General features: G+C 43.4%; 8 non-coding genes across 8 annotated transcripts; all 8 read right to left on the reverse strand.

Moving 5' to 3' along the window:
* Window positions 1-872: 872 nt before the first annotated feature.
* LOC141222435 (U2 spliceosomal RNA) lies at window positions 873-1,063 on the reverse strand. Its single transcript, XR_012290206.1, has one exon. It is a non-coding gene; the product is annotated as a U2 spliceosomal RNA (small nuclear RNA).
* A 1,115-nt stretch (window positions 1,064-2,178) lies between these two features.
* LOC141222437 (U2 spliceosomal RNA) lies at window positions 2,179-2,369 on the reverse strand. Its single transcript, XR_012290208.1, has one exon. It is a non-coding gene; the product is annotated as a U2 spliceosomal RNA (small nuclear RNA).
* A 1,115-nt stretch (window positions 2,370-3,484) lies between these two features.
* LOC141222737 (U2 spliceosomal RNA) lies at window positions 3,485-3,675 on the reverse strand. Its single transcript, XR_012290493.1, has one exon. It is a non-coding gene; the product is annotated as a U2 spliceosomal RNA (small nuclear RNA).
* Window positions 3,676-4,790: 1,115 nt separating this feature from the next.
* Window positions 4,791-4,981, reverse strand: LOC141222341 (U2 spliceosomal RNA). The gene has a single exon (XR_012290129.1). It is a non-coding gene; the product is annotated as a U2 spliceosomal RNA (small nuclear RNA).
* A 1,115-nt stretch (window positions 4,982-6,096) lies between these two features.
* On the reverse strand, window positions 6,097-6,287 carry LOC141222438 (U2 spliceosomal RNA). The gene has a single exon (XR_012290209.1). It is a non-coding gene; the product is annotated as a U2 spliceosomal RNA (small nuclear RNA).
* Window positions 6,288-7,402: 1,115 nt separating this feature from the next.
* On the reverse strand, window positions 7,403-7,593 carry LOC141222439 (U2 spliceosomal RNA). The gene has a single exon (XR_012290210.1). It is a non-coding gene; the product is annotated as a U2 spliceosomal RNA (small nuclear RNA).
* A 1,115-nt stretch (window positions 7,594-8,708) lies between these two features.
* On the reverse strand, window positions 8,709-8,899 carry LOC141222441 (U2 spliceosomal RNA). The gene has a single exon (XR_012290211.1). It is a non-coding gene; the product is annotated as a U2 spliceosomal RNA (small nuclear RNA).
* A 1,115-nt stretch (window positions 8,900-10,014) lies between these two features.
* Window positions 10,015-10,203, reverse strand: LOC141222297 (U2 spliceosomal RNA). The gene has a single exon (XR_012290106.1). It is a non-coding gene; the product is annotated as a U2 spliceosomal RNA (small nuclear RNA).
* Between the last annotated feature and the right edge of the window lie 3,411 nt (window positions 10,204-13,614).

Raw genomic sequence — 13,614 nt, forward strand, 5'->3', positions numbered from 1 at the left:
AGGGAGGAGAACCAATTAAGGCGGGGGGTGGGGTGGAACGAGCAGCTGTCTACCCTTAGCAGGAGGGCTGCTGAATACATACCTCTCCTGCTGCTGCTGGCTGTCCAGCAGCAGACTGAAGGTGGCTGCTGCTGTGCACAGGTATATAAAGGCTCAGAGCCTATTATGACACGCGCAGCCAGCGTTCCATTGCCACATTCCATCTACTGCAGGCAGGATACCTGGCTGGCTGAATGTCGCTGAGAAGCTCACAGAGACCGCCATAAGCAACAGTTTAACAGAATGCCACAGACTAATCAACCAAACTTTTTGGGTTGGGTTCTCTTTTATAGTCTGCAGGCATTAAATGAAAGAAGTCAGTGTTCCAGCAGAGGGAGACAACGTTTCAGAAAAGGCATTGTAGCAAACCAAAAAAGAAATTTTAAGCGCAGCAGAGTAACCAGCGCACATACCTGTTAGCTCAGGTGAGTTTAAAAGGCTGCTGTTGATAACAAGGGCATTTGCTAAATAGATGGTGTGTGTGCAACAATATACTGAAAGGTCAATTATATTGTGCAGCTTATCTCACCACCTGTAGTTATTTAGGTGAAAGCTCCAAAATGCTTGCCTAATATGTCTGTTTATCCAAAAGGAAGTAAAAAGGGAGAGCTAGAAAGATAGCATTGCATTACATTACATGGCAATGCAATGCACAGTTGCTGAAGTTGAACCAAAATGAGCTTGTAATGTGGCTTCTGCAACTTTGAACATGAAAAATCCAATGAGGAGAAGAAAAGCAAAGCCAAAGAGTCCATCCCAAAATCCGACAAACAAGCAAAATGAACAAAAAACATTGAATTCAATTCTTTCTGATTTTAGAAACTGCATTAAAGAAGGGGTGCACCGGTCCTGGAGATACTGCAATACCAGGTCAATGCGTGGAGTGGACAGAGCAAGCTCTTTTTCCATCTCCCTGTTCTAAAAATCCATTTAATATATGGTCCCCAGATAGGGGACGTATCAGATATTAAACTGATAAGAACAGATACTACACTTGATCTTAGCCAAAAGGCCGAGAAGCGATAACCAGAATTGGTTTCAAACTACGGAGCCACCCAAGGATCCTGAAAAGTCCATTTGTGGAGATGAGCTCCTGGACTCCCGTTAAGAAGACATGTTGTCAACCTCTAGATCCCTTACATGCCTGCACTTTTCGGCTTGCTGCTGCTGCAATCCACGCGTTTTAGATCTGCATAACTCCACCTCTTTAAACACAGCACCTTCACCCCCTGCTGTTCCCACCCGCCTCAACACCGTTGGAAGGGAGGAGAACCAATTAAGGCGGGGGGTGGGGTGGAACGAGCAGCTGTCTACCCTTAGCAGGAGGGCTGCTGATTACATACCTCTCCTGCTGCTGCTGCTGCTGGCTGTCCAGCAGCAGACTGAAGGTGGCTGCTGCTGTGCACAGGTATATAAAGGCTCAGAGCCTATTATGACACGCGCAGCCAGCGTTCCATTGCCACATTCCATCTACTGCAGGCAGGATACCTGGCTGGCTGAATGTCGCTGAGAAGCTCACAGAGACCGCCATAAGCAACAGTTTAACAGAATGCCACAGACTAATCAACCAAACTTTTTGGGTTGGGTTCTCTTTTATAGTCTGCAGGCATTAAATGAAAGAAGTCAGTGTTCCAGCAGAGGGAGACAACGTTTCAGAAAAGGCATTGTAGCAAACCAAAAAAGAAATTTTAAGCGCAGCAGAGTAACCAGCGCACATACCTGTTAGCTCAGGTGAGTTTAAAAGGCTGCTGTTGATAACAAGGGCATTTGCTAAATAGATGGTGTGTGTGCAACAATATACTGAAAGGTCAATTATATTGTGCAGCTTATCTCACCACCTGTAGTTATTTAGGTGAAAGCTCCAAAATGCTTGCCTAATATGTCTGTTTATCCAAAAGGAAGTAAAAAGGGAGAGCTAGAAAGATAGCATTGCATTACATTACATGGCAATGCAATGCACAGTTGCTGAAGTTGAACCAAAATGAGCTTGTAATGTGGCTTCTGCAACTTTGAACATGAAAAATCCAATGAGGAGAAGAAAAGCAAAGCCAAAGAGTCCATCCCAAAATCCGACAAACAAGCAAAATGAACAAAAAGCATTGAATTCAATTCTTTCTGATTTTAGAAACTGCATTAAAGAAGGGGTGCACCGGTCCTGGAGATACTGCAATACCAGGTCAATGCGTGGAGTGGACAGAGCAAGCTCTTTTTCCATCTCCCTGTTCTAAAAATCCATTTAATATATGGTCCCCAGATAGGGGACGTATCAGATATTAAACTGATAAGAACAGATACTACACTTGATCTTAGCCAAAAGGCCGAGAAGCGATAACCAGAATTGGTTTCAAACTACGGAGCCACCCAAGGATCCTGAAAAGTCCATTTGTGGAGATGAGCTCCTGGACTCCCGTTAAGAAGACATGTTGTCAACCTCTAGATCCCTTACATGCCTGCACTTTTCGGCTTGCTGCTGCTGCAATCCACGCGTTTTAGATCTGCATAACTCCACCTCTTTAAACACAGCACCTTCACCCCCTGCTGTTCCCACCCGCCTCAACACCGTTGGAAGGGAGGAGAACCAATTAAGGCGGGGGGTGGGGTGGAACGAGCAGCTGTCTACCCTTAGCAGGAGGGCTGCTGATTACATACCTCTCCTGCTGCTGCTGCTGCTGGCTGTCCAGCAGCAGACTGAAGGTGGCTGCTGCTGTGCACAGGTATATAAAGGCTCAGAGCCTATTATGACACGCGCAGCCAGCGTTCCATTGCCACATTCCATCTACTGCAGGCAGGATACCTGGCTGGCTGAATGTCGCTGAGAAGCTCACAGAGACCGCCATAAGCAACAGTTTAACAGAATGCCACAGACTAATCAACCAAACTTTTTGGGTTGGGTTCTCTTTTATAGTCTGCCGGCATTAAATGAAAGAAGTCAGTGTTCCAGCAGAGGGAGACAACGTTTCAGAAAAGGCATTGTAGCAAACCAAAAAAGAAATTTTAAGCGCAGCAGAGTAACCAGCGCACATACCTGTTAGCTCAGGTGAGTTTAAAAGGCTGCTGTTGATAACAAGGGCATTTGCTAAATAGATGGTGTGTGTGCAACAATATACTGAAAGGTCAATTATATTGTGCAGCTTATCTCACCACCTGTAGTTATTTAGGTGAAAGCTCCAAAATGCTTGCCTAATATGTCTGTTTATCCAAAAGGAAGTAAAAAGGGAGAGCTAGAAAGATAGCATTGCATTACATTACATGGCAATGCAATGCACAGTTGCTGAAGTTGAACCAAAATGAGCTTGTAATCTGGCTTCTGCAACTTTGAACATGAAAAATCCAATGAGGAGAAGAAAAGCAAAGCCAAAGAGTCCATCCCAAAATCCGACAAACAAGCAAAATGAACAAAAAACATTGAATTCAATACTTTGTGATTTTAGAAACTGCATTAAATAAGGGGTGCACCAGTCCTGGAGATACTGCAATACCAGGTCAATGCGTGGAGTGGACAGAGCAAGCTCTTTTTCCATCTCCCTGTTCTAAAAATCCATTTAATATATGGTCCCCAGATAGGGGACGTATCAGATATTAAACTGATAAGAACAGATACTACACTTGATCTTAGCCAAAAGGCCGAGAAGCGATAACCAGAATTGGTTTCAAACTACGGAGCCACCCAAGGATCCTGAAAAGTTCATTTTTGGAGATGAGCTCCTGGACTCCCGTTAAGAAGACATGTTGTCAACCTCTAGATCCCTTACATGCCTGCACTTTTCGGCTTGCTGCTGCTGCAATCCACGCGTTTTAGATCTGCATAACTCCACCTCTTTAAACACAGCACCTTCACCCCCTGCTGTTCCCACCCGCCTCAACACCGTTGGAAGGGAGGAGAACCAATTAAGGCGGGGGGTGGGGTGGAACGAGCAGCTGTCTACCCTTAGCAGGAGGGCTGCTGATTACATACCTCTCCTGCTGCTGCTGCTGCTGGCTGTCCAGCAGCAGACTGAAGGTGGCTGCTGCTGTGCGCAGGTATATAAAGGCTCAGAGCCTATTATGACACGCGCAGCCAGCGTTCCATTGCCACATTCCATCTACTGCAGGCAGGATACCTGGCTGGCTGAATGTCGCTGAGAAGCTCACAGAGACCGCCATAAGCAACAGTTTAACAGAATGCCACAGACTAATCAACCAAACTTTTTGGGTTGGGTTCTCTTTTATAGTCTGCAGGCATTAAATGAAAGAAGTCAGTGTTCCAGCAGAGGGAGACAACGTTTCAGAAAAGGCATTGTAGCAAACCAAAAAAGAAATTTTAAGCGCAGCAGAGTAACCAGCGCACATACCTGTTAGCTCAGGTGAGTTTAAAAGGCTGCTGTTGATAACAAGGGCATTTGCTAAATAGATGGTGTGTGTGCAACAATATACTGAAAGGTCAATTATATTGTGCAGCTTATCTCACCACCTGTAGTTATTTAGGTGAAAGCTCCAAAATGCTTGCCTAATATGTCTGTTTATCCAAAAGGAAGTAAAAAGGGAGAGCTAGAAAGATTGCATTTCATTACATTACATGGCAATGCAATGCACAGTTGCTGAAGTTGAACCAAAATGAGCTTGTAATCTGGCTTCTGCAACTTTGAACATGAAAAATCCAATGAGGAGAAGAAAAGCAAAGCCAAAGAGTCCATCCCAAAATCCGACAAACAAGCAAAATGAACAAAAAACATTGAATTCAATTCTTTCTGATTTTAGAAACTGCATTAAAGAAGGGGTGCACCGGTCCTGGAGATAATGCAATACCAGGTCAATGCGTGGAGTGGACAGAGCAAGCTCTTTTTCCATCTCCCTGTTCTAAAAATCCATTTAATATATGGTCCCCAGATAGGGGACGTATCAGATATTAAACTGATAAGAACAGATACTACACTTGATCTTAGCCAAAAGGCCGAGAAGCGATAACCAGAATTGGTTTCAAACTACGGAGCCACCCAAGGATCCTGAAAAGTCCATTTGTGGAGATGAGCTCCTGGACTCCCGTTAAGAAGACATGTTGTCAACCTCTAGATCCCTTACATGCCTGCACTTTTCGGCTTGCTGCTGCTGCAATCCACGCGTTTTAGATCTGCATATCTCCACCTCTTTAAACACAGCACCTTCACCCCCTGCTGTTCCCACCCGCCTCAACACCGTTGGAAGGGAGGAGAACCAATTAAGGCGGGGGGTGGGGTGGAACGAGCAGCTGTCTACCCTTAGCAGGAGGGCTGCTGATTACATACCTCTCCTGCTGCTGCTGCTGCTGGCTGTCCAGCAGCAGACTGAAGGTGGCTGCTGCTGTGCACAGGTATATAAAGGCTCAGAGCCTATTATGACACGCGCAGCCAGCGTTCCATTGCCACATTCCATCTACTGCAGGCAGGATACCTGGCTGGCTGAATGTCGCTGAGAAGCTCACAGAGACCGCCATAAGCAACAGTTTAACAGAATGCCACAGACTAATCAACCAAACTTTTTGGGTTGGGTTCTCTTTTATAGTCTGCAGGCATTAAATGAAAGAAGTCAGTGTTCCAGCAGAGGGAGACAACGTTTCAGAAAAGGCATTGTAGCAAACCAAAAAAGAAATTTTAAGCGCAGCAGAGTAACCAGCGCACATACCTGTTAGCTCAGGTGAGTTTAAAAGGCTGCTGTTGATAACAAGGGCATTTGCTAAATAGATGGTGTGTGTGCAACAATATACTGAAAGGTCAATTATATTGTGCAGCTTATCTCACCACCTGTAGTTATTTAGGTGAAAGCTCCAAAATGCTTGCCTAATATGTCTGTTTATCCAAAAGGAAGTAAAAAGGGAGAGCTAGAAAGATAGCATTGCATTACATTACATGGCAATGCAATGCACAGTTGCTGAAGTTGAACCAAAATGAGCTTGTAATCTGGCTTCTGCAACTTTGAACATGAAAAATCCAATGAGGAGAAGAAAAGCAAAGCCAAAGAGTCCATCCCAAAATCCGACAAACAAGCAAAATGAACAAAAAACATTGAATTCAATTCTTTCTGATTTTAGAAACTGCATTAAAGAAGGGGTGCACCGGTCCTGGAGATACTGCAATACCAGGTCAATGCGTGGAGTGGACAGAGCAAGCTCTTTTTCCATCTCCCTGTTCTAAAAATCCATTTAATATATGGTCCCCAGATAGGGGACGTATCAGATATTAAACTGATAAGAACAGATACTACACTTGATCTTAGCCAAAAGGCCGAGAAGCGATAACCAGAATTGGTTTCAAACTACGGAGCCACCCAAGGATCCTGAAAAGTCCATTTGTGGAGATGAGCTCCTGGACTCCCGTTAAGAAGACATGTTGTCAACCTCTAGATCCCTTACATGCCTGCACTTTTCGGCTTGCTGCTGCTGCAATCCACGCGTTTTAGATCTGCATAACTCCACCTCTTTAAACACAGCACCTTCACCCCCTGCTGTTCCCACTCGCCTCAACACCGTTGGAAGGGAGGAGAACCAATTAAGGCGGGGGGTGGGGTGGAACGAGCAGCTGTCTACCCTTAGCAGGAGGGCTGCTGATTACATACCTCTCCCGCTGCTGCTGCTGCTGGCTGTCCAGCAGCAGACTGAAGGTGGCTGCTGCTGTGCACAGGTATATAAAGGCTCAGAGCCTATTATGACACGCGCAGCCAGCGTTCCATTGCCACATTCCATCTACTGCAGGCAGGATACCTGGCTGGCTGAATGTCGCTGAGAAGCTCACAGATACCGCCATAAGCAACAGTTTAACAGAATGCCACAGACTAATCAACCAAACTTTTTGGGTTGGGTTCTCTTTTATAGTCTGCAGGCATTAAATGAAAGAAGTCAGTGTTCCAGCACAGGGAGACAACGTTTCAGAAAAGGCATTGTAGCAAACCAAAAAAGAAATTTTAAGCGCAGCAGAGTAACCAGCGCACATACCTGTTAGCTCAGGTGAGTTTAAAAGGCTGCTGTTGATAACAAGGGCATTTGCTAAATAGATGGTGTGTGTGCAACAATATACTGAAAGGTCAATTATATTGTGCAGCTTATCTCACCACCTGTAGTTATTTAGGTGAAAGCTCCAAAATGCTTGCCTAATATGTCTGTTTATCCAAAAGGAAGTAAAAAGGGAGAGCTAGAAAGATAGCATTGCATTACATTACATGGCAATGCAATGCACAGTTGCTGAAGTTGAACCAAAATGAGCTTGTAATCTGGCTTCTGCAACTTTGAACATGAAAAATCCAATGAGGAGAAGAAAAGCAAAGCCAAAGAGTCCATCCCAAAATCCGACAAACAAGCAAAATGAACAAAAAACATTGAATTCAATTCTTTCTGATTTTAGAAACTGCATTAAAGAAGGGGTGCACCGGTCCTGGAGATACTGCAATACCAGGTCAATGCGTGGAGTGGACAGAGCAAGCTCTTTTTCCATCTCCCTGTTCTAAAAATCCATTTAATATATGGTCCCCAGATAGGGGACGTATCAGATATTAAACTGATAAGAACAGATACTACACTTGATCTTAGCCAAAAGGCCGAGAAGCGATAACCAGAATTGGTTTCAAACTACGGAGCCACCCAAGGATCCTGAAAAGTCCATTTGTGGAGATGAGCTCCTGGACTCCCGTTAAGAAGACATGTTGTCAACCTCTAGAGCCCTTACATGCCTGCACTTTTCGGCTTGCTGCTGCTGCAATCCACGCGTTTTAGATCTGCATAACTCCACCTCTTTAAACACAGCACCTTCACCCCCTGCTGTTCCCACCCGCCTCAACACCGTTGGAAGGGAGGAGAACCAATTAAGGCGGGGGGTGGGGTGGAACGAGCAGCTGTCTACCCTTAGCAGGAGGGCTGCTGATTACATACCTCTCCTGCTGCTGCTGCTGCTGGCTGTCCAGCAGCAGACTGAAGGTGGCTGCTGCTGTGCACAGGTATATAAAGGCTCAGAGCCTATTATGACACGCGCAGCCAGCGTTCCATTGCCACATTCCATCTACTGCAGGCAGGATACCTGGCTGGCTGAATGTCGCTGAGAAGCTCACAGAGACCGCCATAAGCAACAGTTTAACAGAATGCCACAGACTAATCAACCAAACTTTTTGGGTTGGGTTCTCTTTTATAGTCTGCAGGCATTAAATGAAAGAAGTCAGTGTTCCAGCAGAGGGAGACAACGTTTCAGAAAAGGCATTGTAGCAAACCAAAAAAGAAATTTTAAGCGCAGCAGAGTAACCAGCGCACATACCTGTTAGCTCAGGTGAGTTTAAAAGGCTGCTGTTGATAACAAGGGCATTTGCTAAATAGATGGTGTGTGTGCAACAATATACTGAAAGGTCAATTATATTGTGCAGCTTATCTCACCACCTGTAGTTATTTAGGTGAAAGCTCCAAAATGCTTGCCTAATATGTCTGTTTATCCAAAAGGAAGTAAAAAGGGAGAGCTAGAAAGATATCATTGCATTACATTACATGGCAATGCAATGCACAGTTGCTGAAGTTGAACCAAAATGAGCTTGTAATCTGGCTTCTGCAACTTTGAACATGAAAAATCCAATGAGGAGAAGAAAAGCAAAGCCAAAGAGTCCATCCCAAAATCCGACAAACAAGCAAAATGAACAAAAAACATTGAATTCAATTCTTTCTGATTTTAGAAACTGCATTAAAGAAGGGGTGCACCGGTCCTGGAGATACTGCAATACCAGGTCAATGCGTGGAGTGGACAGAGCAAGCTCTTTTTCCATCTCCCTGTTCTAAAAATCCATTTAATATATGGTCCCCAGATAGGGGACGTATCAGATATTAAACTGATAAGAACAGATACTACACTTGATCTTAGCCAAAAGGCCGAGAAGCGATAACCAGAATTGGTTTCAAACTACGGAGCCACCCAAGGATCCTGAAAAGTCCATTTGTGGAGATGAGCTCCTGGACTCCCGTTAAGAAGACATGTTGTCAACCTCTAGATCCCTTACATGCCTGCACTTTTCGGCTTGCTGCTGCTGCAATCCACGCGTTTTAGATCTGCATAACTCCACCTCTTTAAACACAGCACCTTCACCCCCTGCTGTTCCCACCCGCCTCAACACCGTTGGAAGGGAGGAGAACCAATTAAGGCGGGGGGTGGGGTGGAACGAGCAGCTGTCTACCCTTAGCAGGAGGGCTGCTGATTACATACCTCTCCTGCTGCTGCTGCTGCTGGCTGTCCAGCAGCAGACTGAAGGTGGCTGCTGCTGTGCACAGGTATATAAAGGCTCAGAGCCTATTATGACACGCGCAGCCAGCGTTCCATTGCCACATTCCATCTACTGCAGGCAGGATACCTGGCTGGCTGAATGTCGCTGAGAAGCTCACAGAGACCGCCATAAGCAACAGTTTAACAGAATGCCACAGACTAATCAACCAAACTTTTTGGGTTGGGTTCTCTTTTATAGTCTGCAGGCATTAAATGAAAGAAGTCAGTGTTCCAGCAGAGGGAGACAACGTTTCAGAAAAGGCATTGTAGCAAACCAAAAAAGAAATTTTAAGCGCAGCAGAGTAACCAGCGCACATACCTGTTAGCTCAGGTGAGTTTAAAAGGCTGCTGTTGATAACAAGGGCATTTGCTAAATAGATGGTGTGTGTGCAACAATATACTGAAAGGTCAATTATATTGTGCAGCTTATCTCACCACCTGTAGTTATTTAGGTGAAAGCTCCAAAATGCTTGCCTAATATGTCTGTTTATCCAAAAGGAAGTAAAAAGGGAGAGCTAGAAAGATAGCATTGCATTACATTACATGGCAATGCAATGCACAGTTGCTGAAGTTGAACCAAAATGAGCTTGTAATCTGGCTTCTGCAACTTTGAACATGAAAAATCCAATGAGGAGAAGAAAAGCAAAGCCAAAGAGTCCATCCCAAAATCCGACAAACAAGCAAAATGAACAAAAAACATTGAATTCAATTCTTTCTGATTTTAGAAACTGCATTAAAGAAGGGGTGCACCGGTCCTGGAGATACTGCAATACCAGGTCAATGCGTGGAGTGGACAGAGCAAGCTCTTTTTCCATCTCCCTGTTCTAAAAATCCATTTAATATATGGTCCCCAGATAGGGGACGTATCAGATATTAAACTGATAAGAACAGATTTTTTTTTTTTTTTTTTCTCCTCAGACGAGGAAATTCCACAGTCTATGGAAACCAGACAAAGGAAAATTCCATCAAAACAGCTGCGTCAAATCCAATACGCAATTTGCTGTCCCCATCATCATCGGAAATATTTATTTCATATTTCAAAACAACAATAACAAAAATCAAGAGGTACTAACAATATATCTCCACTTTTTAACTTTCCATATTCCCTCCGCATCCACTTCCCCTCTCCTCTTTTTGTCCCATAGGAAACACACATACATCTTCCCCAAAATCACCTTCACACTATCCTTTACAGCAATTTCCTTCCTTTTAAACACATACACATTCCTCACATCCCATAACACTTCCTTTATACATGCAAGCATCAACCACAAGACTCTTTCCTTCGTCCCATCACATATTCCCAAACCAAACATAAACAACTCAAAAGACAACAAATTCACACCACACAATTCTTTACACAAAGGCCCCATTCTCCCAATCACATCTCTAGCATACTGGCAATTCCAAAAAACATGCAACACACTTTCCCTTCCACCACAGCCATTTCTTGGACACATTTCACTCCTCACCAAACCTCTATTCCTCTGAAACTCTCTCACAGGTAATACTCCATGTAAAGACTGCCACACAACTTCACTCTGTTTGTTGGTCATACCACTCATCCGCACTTTCTTCCAAACCTTCTGCACATCACCACCCCTAACCATATTTATTCCACATTCTACCTCTCTACATTCAATCATCCTATACACAGCCTTCTTATTCTCCAGCAATCTCACATCTGCATCACACAGTTCATACCTCACCAAAAACTTATAAACCCACACATACCATACAGGCACCTCAAAAGCAATCGGACATCGCAAATCCCTTTCTTGCCACTTTAAACGAAACAAATACGCTCCAAATAAATACCTACACATAGATGAAAACTTTCCATCCGCCCTAATCACTTTCAAAACAAACACAACGATATTCACACCAAAAAACACGTCCAAATTCGGAAAACCCAAACCACCTTTTTCCACTCTTTTAACCAAAATTTCTCTCCTAGCTCTCTCCATTTTCGAGTTCCACAAAAAAACAAATAAAATTCTATTCAAGCTTCTCATACACATATATCCTGGTGGAAATACTACCGCAATATATAAAAATATTGGCAACACCACACTCTTAACAATTAAAATCTTCCCAAAAAAGGATAAACTCCTCAATTTCCAAAAATTCAACTTCTGCTCAACTTTTCCTTTCGCATCATCCCAACTTTCTTTCCCATCCAAACTCTCTGAAAACTTCACACCCAAAACTTTAATAGGTCCATTCACTACATTCACACCTACATCCCTACTTAAACTTCCGCCTCCAAAACCCTTACACTCACTCTTTTCCCAATTCACTTTAAACGCAGATGCACCACAAAAAATAGACACTAACAACTTCACCCGCCTCACCGAACATTCAGAATCACATAATACACACACGTCATCCATATAACCACTCACCTTCCATTCTTTTCCTCCACCTCCCGGCACTTGCACACCACGAATTACCTTATCTTTCCTCAGCATACACAACAATGGCTCAATTGCACAAATAAATGCTACAGGGGACAAAGGACACCCCTGTCGCACACCCGAAAACACATTCACTTTCCTACCCACATACCCATTCATTAAAACACAGCTATAAACACCCGCATACAAACTTCTCACTCGCCCAACAAAATCAGCCGGAAAACCCATTTTTAACAACACTCTGAACAAAAAACCATGCGACAACCTATCATAAGCCTTTTCAAAATCCAAACTTAACAAAAATACACTCTTCTTACGACCCATGCAATCCCATAGACAATCTCTTAACATACACACACACTCATGAATCCGCCTCCCAGGTACCGCACAACACTGCTCATCCCCAATCACACTCTCTATCACATCACGCATCCTATTAGCCATAAGTTTTGCATAGATTTTATAATCACAATTAAGTAACGTTATTGGCCTCCAATTCCTCAGACTTTTCAAATCCCCTTTCTTAGGAATTAACACAACCATACCTGCACGCATACTCTCAGCCACCTCCATGTTTCCCCACATATACTTACATACATCCACAAAGTCCTTACCAATCACACCCCACATCACACGATAAAATTCTACTGGGAGGCCATCCTCCCCCGGCGTCTTATTCAAAGCCATACTACACATAACCTTCCATACCTCATCACCAGTCACCTCACCCATCACTCTCTCTCTTTCTGCTTCACTCAACTTACTCTCTAACACACTCAAAACATCATTCTCCAAACATTCATCCCTCTGTTTCACTGCATACAGATCCTCATAAAACTTAGCCACCTCTTCACACATATCCTCTCCACTCACCTCACTTCCATCTGCTCCATACACCACGCTCATACTCTGTTTCTTTCCAAAAACTTTTTTAAAGAAAAACCGAGAACATTTCTCATCCTGCTCCATCTTATCAATCTTTGCCCTAAACACTATGCTTCTCCCTCTCTCCAACAAAAACTCACTAATCTCCTTTTTTACCTCTAAAATATCCTCCTCCACCTCAACTCCTCCTTCCCTTAACTTATACAAAACGCTCAACCGCGCGTTCAGTTTAACAAAACTCTCTCTTTTAATTGCTGCATACTTGTATCCTAAATTTTTAAAGAACATTTTTGTTTGTTTCTTCACCCAGTCCCACCACTCACAAACATTCCCAAACTCATTTTTATGCTTACACCATTCTTCATACCGCCTTTCATACTCCTTTCTCACATCTTCATTCTCTAACAGTTTAACATTTAACTTCCACAATCCTCTCCCAAACACTCCATCAACTTTTATATCCAACTCACACAACATACACACATGATCTGAAAAAAGAACGTTTTCCTGCCTATAATTAACAGAAACCATATTTTTAGAAATAAAACAATAATCCAATCTGGATTGTACCCTACCACTCTCAGAAAAGAAAGTGTTCAACAAAGGATTCATGTTACACACGCGCTGCATATCACACAACCCAAAATCATTCACTAACTCCAATAATGCTTTCCCAGACACATCCACATTCACTCTCCCCACATCACAGTTCATATCACCCACAATTACCACAGGTATTCTTCCTGGAACAAAAAGCTTAATTTTTTCAAATAAATTTTTGCGCTCATTTTTTTCAACTGGCGCATAAACATTAATAACACAAAACTTTACATTCTTGTATACAAAATTAGCAAGGATACATCTCCCCACCTCAATAACCAAATAATCACTCAAAACAACCTCCCTTCCTTTAACCAAAATACCCACACCATCATTCTTATTACATGCACTCTCCGACCACACAGACGCTCCATAAGACCATTCATCCCCTTTCACACCATCCACTACCCCACATTCTTGTAAACAAAAAATAGATG

The sequence above is a fragment of the Phyllobates terribilis genome, unplaced genomic scaffold, assembly GCF_046119375.1.
Source record: "Phyllobates terribilis strain yellow unplaced genomic scaffold, ASM4611937v1 Scaffold_361__1_contigs__length_1927384, whole genome shotgun sequence".
In the NCBI taxonomy this organism is placed as follows: domain Eukaryota; kingdom Metazoa; phylum Chordata; class Amphibia; order Anura; family Dendrobatidae; genus Phyllobates; species Phyllobates terribilis.